Below are 4,878 nucleotides of genomic sequence, written 5' to 3'. Positions count from 1 at the left end.
ATAACCCCTCCCTCCCCCCCCCCGCCACTTCCCCCCCACCTCCAATTTTTCTTTTTTTCACCCTAGAAACTAAATCCAGTCTAGACAGTTCCCTTGCTTCAGACCTGTAATCAAAGACGAAGAGCTGATTAAAGAGAAATCATTCCAAAGTTCAGCATAAATAATTCCTGAGTGCTGATGTAGGCTTTAAAAGGCTTATTTATAGATCGATCGGAGATTAATGAGCTGTGACGACGGGGCAGGATGCTGATGCACAGGGTCTGCAGCGCGCGGGGCTCGCCGGCTCCGGGCTGCCCCAGCAGCCAGGGGCCTGCCAGGAGGGGAGGGCATCGGCAAGAGATGGAGGGACCGCGCGGGTTCGTGGGCATCTCCAGCACCACCCTGCGAGGGAAGTTATTGGCAAGAAGCACCCAGGCCAGTAATGGGGCCAGCTCCGCCCATGCAGGGGATCCTTCAGACCCTGAGTCACTCGCACCCACTGAAGGTGACCTACCAGCATCATCTGGTATGTATTTTGCATGCCAGCATTTTGAGTTGAGTACCAGAAAACTTCTGCAAACAGAGGTGCTCAGCCAAGTGTTTGCACCTACAAGGAGCCAGAGATGAGAACTGTAAAAAACAGCTTCAGCCGTTTGCCCTCCCATGGCTGGTGGACTTGGTGGAAGCACAAGACCACCCAGCCCACCCAAAGGCACATAGGCACCATCCAAGGGGTTGCTCGGGGCTGGGCACAGGGCATCCTCCCAGCTGGTCCTGCAGCCACCTCCAGCCCTCGGGGAGAAGCAGCAGAGCCGTGGCTGAAGGCTGCTCTGCCTCATTTGCAGGACTCTACATCTCAATGCTACGGTACCCTACACATCCATATGGGAGGAAGGCTGCTCCTTTGACATGTCCTCCTCCAGCTGCGTCAGACCCACAGTCTGCTGCCCGGCGAGGAGTATTTTTCTTACACGGCCAGGGGCAAACAGCTCACGGGAGAAAACACCGAACACGTCCCAGCTGCCGCCCTGCGCGGTGGGTTCTGCACAAAAGCCTTTGGAGTTGCCAAGTCCATCCCTGTTTCTGGTGTCTGCTCAGCGGCTGCAGACCACTACCCTGGGACACGGCGGAGGCCAGCGATGCGGGTTAAATAAGCAATACCCTCGTACAAAGAGCATTTGTCGTCCACTCTGCAACGCCTCTGACCACAATTTCCTGACCTCCTCATTGAGTAATTTTGAGTCAAATCTATAGTTTTTCAGCCTCTGGTTTTGAAACACTGTATTTCTTAAATGTCTATCAGTATCTGCAGAAGCAAGCTCCCTGGCTTTTATTAGTAATTATTTCACTGCTGTTGCATTCTTAGGATCTGAAATTAAATTTTTAGTGCATTTTTCAAGGTAATAAAAATAAGCTTAGGCATATATTAGTGAATAAAGATCCATTTGTAAAAATTTCCTGTAATAAAACCCATATGTTTTGTTTTTGTAAAATAAGTGCCAGAGTCATTTTTTTCCTGAACTGAGGAAAGTACATCAGACAAGAAACGGAAAGTTAATTTAAAAGGGGAAAAAAAAAAGGAACGTATGAAGGGGCAACTTTCTGCCACTAGTTATTCCTCAAAAAAAAATCAAAACCTGAGTTAATATAAGTTGTCTTTTCATTCTCAAGACAAAAAAGTGTGTGGGGACGCGTTCAATTGCAACCCCGGTTCTGGAAGAATTAGTCCAGTGCATAAGGGAGGTAGAAAAATGTAAAAAACATAGGCACAACGATGGGAATATACTCTAAATAAACTATTTCTTTGGCTTTGGAATAACCAGCAGTGGAAAATTACCCAATTACCAAACCAATCTTATTTCAGTGCACATTAAAATCAAAGCAGTGTCAGACTGCTTGCCAACTGTCTTATCTCACTTCATCAGCAATGATAAAAAAAATGTACATAAATCCTCTAATTTCTCCCTGTGTGAGCCAATAATTCAGCAAAGAGAAGAAAAACAAAGAAAAAAAAAAAGAGAAGCAGATAAAGAGGTAAGAGTCCTCTTCTGATGCATGAGTTGAAATTCCCGTCCTGCACATCCAGCCCCAGTAGAGCACTCCATCCCCACGGACCAGGAGATGCTGCTCCAGAAGCAAGCCCACAAAGCCTCACCACCAAGGCTCTGCCTCACAGCCGTAACCCACGTGCTTCTGGAAACAGCTATGGAGCACCTCAGCATGGTGCCCGCTGCACCCCAGGGTGCCTGTGCCAGCTCTCCGCCGTGAGCCTGGAGCAGTGCCCGAAAGGCGATGCACCTGGAAATGAGACTAAAGACCAGGTACGTCCACGTTTTTCAAGCTGGCTTTCCTTGCTGTTCCAGTCACCCTGCGTCTCCCGATGCAGGACATGATGAGCCAACGAGTGAAGTTATGCTACAGGCTTGAAGCAACTTTTCTGCCACCTTCACTCGGGGTTGAACTGCTCCGCTCGGAGTCAGCTCTGCAGGAGCTCAGCTTTGCTTCTCTGCAGGAGCTGGTCTCTCACTGACCTCCCTCCCTACTACCTGTTTGAAACAGTGTTCAGAGCAGGAAAAGAAAAGAAATCAAAGCAGTCAAAACCATCTTTCTACCCGCAACACGCATCCAACTTGTGGCATCACTGACCCTTTAAGTAACTAGAGGAGGATAACGGCCAGGTCAAATGTGAAGTAGGCGAGATGGGTCAAGCGTCTCCTATCCCAGGACTGCTCTTCTCAGAGGTGGGAAAAACCTTTTAAGAGGAGGAGGAGAGAAATGACCATGCTTACCCAGCTCCACCATCCCCCCTGGGCTGATGGAGTGGATCCCCTTGCCAACGGGAGGACCAAGCACACAGCTTCAGGAGAGGAATTCTGACTACGGATCCACCCCGTTAGGCTGACGCATGTGCCAAATCCTGACTCTTTCTGGGATTTAAAGGCATCTGATATTCTTAAAACCTCTCATGGACCAGCTCAGTCCCACGCAACAGGCCAGGTTCCAGAGTTCATGCTAAGCACCATGAACTGTGCCCACGTACTCTCTTGGGCGCTGATGCACTGAGCACAGCACAGTATCAGGCCTCTGACACCGTTTTAGGAATTTGATGGCCACAGCATAACGCATCATGTCCTTTATGGCCCAAATGACTCCTGATAGCTTCCATACGCCAGGAACACCACATCCAGTGGGAGTCATCACCAGCAAACATTTGTAATCAGAGCTGTCCCAGGGTCCTCTGGAAAATCTGAGTCAAGGCACATGTCTTTTGTTCTGCACAAGCATTGCTAAAGGGCAAAGTAGGGCTTAGGCTCAAAAATTACTAAGAAGAGAGAAGACAATAACACCCATTGTGAAGATGATGCAAAGCTAAGAATAGTGAAGAAATTCCACGTATAATAGGAACATTATCTCATAGGTTAACAGGCAGGTTAATGCTCTGTGTGCTTTTCTCTCAGTAATGCATCATTGGATTAGACATTTGGGTAAAAGCAGAGAAAATGGGGTTAGAAGAGATCACCCCATCGCCTCAAATGAAATCATGAAATACTGCCAGATGCCAGTTGTTCCACCTCTTCCTGGAGATAAGCGGATGAGTTTTTCTCTGCCAAATACAGCTGCACACTTGGCTTACGTGAGGCTAGTTTCTCATTTGCTTCAGAGCTGAAGAAATCCGTGGCCGGATCGCTTTGCCTTTCAGTGACTGTAACAGCCAAGCTGTCCCACATCCACAGCTGAGTCACGTTTTCTTTGGAGACCTACCAAGCTACTCTGTTATCAGAAAAGGCAATGATGACACCGCATTGCCATGCCATAATCTTGTCCATTTTAAGTCAAAAAAGCCACCATTCAGACAAGATGAGAGCCTGAACTCTAATTACCTAAATTAAGCCTTCCTAGATTTGGTGGTTTTATAGAATTAAGAGGAGGCGGATTGTGTGTTTGTTTTTACAATATCGCCTCTCCTTTTTTTTCCTTTTTTTTTTTTTTTTTTTCTGTAAAGACAACTGGATACAAGGGAAACCACTATACATGCTCACTATATGGTACATCCCGCAATATATCCTCCTGAAGTACAGAATTTTCCTCTTTTAGATGAATTCATGGTAGGATGATGAAAAGCCAAAAGCCGTGCACACTGACGATTCCTATTTTGCCTCCCTCCTCACCATACCAACACCAGACACATGAGATGAATCCCGATGGTCAGCCATCACAGCTAAACCAATGAAGGCAACCAAAATAAAAGCAATATAGCTTACCACAGTTCAAAATCCCAAAGTCTTCTGTTGACTACAGAAACAAAGTTTATTTAATCTGCAGTAAAGAACAGCATGTCCCTATAGATCTAATTACAATTTACATTGGGCCATATCGGAAACACATGAGATGATTTTCTGCTGTTTGTTCTTGACCCTGCAGACTCAGGACCAGACCCGGTGCACAGTTCTGGTCCCCACGGCCAGCACTGTTGAGGGCATCTTTGCACTGACACTGGGTAACGTGGTGGTGCCTGCTAAAGTGGGGGTCAGCAAACGTGTCGGAAAGCCCAGTTTGGCCTACACCAAGGGAAAAGATTCCCCGCTCCTGATCTACAGCCTGGCAGATAGTCAAGCACGCATATCCTTAATTATCTGCTGACTACATCTTTCAAAAGAATGTCCTGAGGCTGCTTACACAGATACTTTATGCAACAGCTACTTGAATATTATTGTTTGCAATTTCAGACGTGGAATTGGCCTGCAAGTCTAATTAACTTTCCTGGTGGAGCCATCAGAGAGTGTTGGCTAAAACTGACACCTTTTTCCCCTTATTTCTGTTTTCCCTTCCAAAGAAAACATGTGTAGATGAATTTTACGTTCTCTCCAATATCCATCAGCTCTGGATTGCCTTTTATTT

General features: G+C 46.8%; 1 protein-coding gene across 1 annotated transcript in view; it reads right to left on the bottom strand.

Moving 5' to 3' along the window:
* Positions 1–4,878, bottom strand: part of TGFBI (transforming growth factor, beta-induced, 68kDa) — a 17,279-nt gene that overhangs the window by 11,806 nt on the left and 595 nt on the right. The gene's annotated exons all lie outside the window — the stretch shown is intronic.

This window comes from Cariama cristata, unplaced genomic scaffold, assembly GCF_000690535.1.
Source record: "Cariama cristata isolate BGI_N322 unplaced genomic scaffold, ASM69053v1 scaffold6962, whole genome shotgun sequence".
Classification (NCBI taxonomy): domain Eukaryota; kingdom Metazoa; phylum Chordata; class Aves; order Cariamiformes; family Cariamidae; genus Cariama; species Cariama cristata.
The sequence above is the reverse complement of the archived record's forward strand: the minus strand, read 5'-3'. Positions and strand labels throughout refer to the sequence as shown.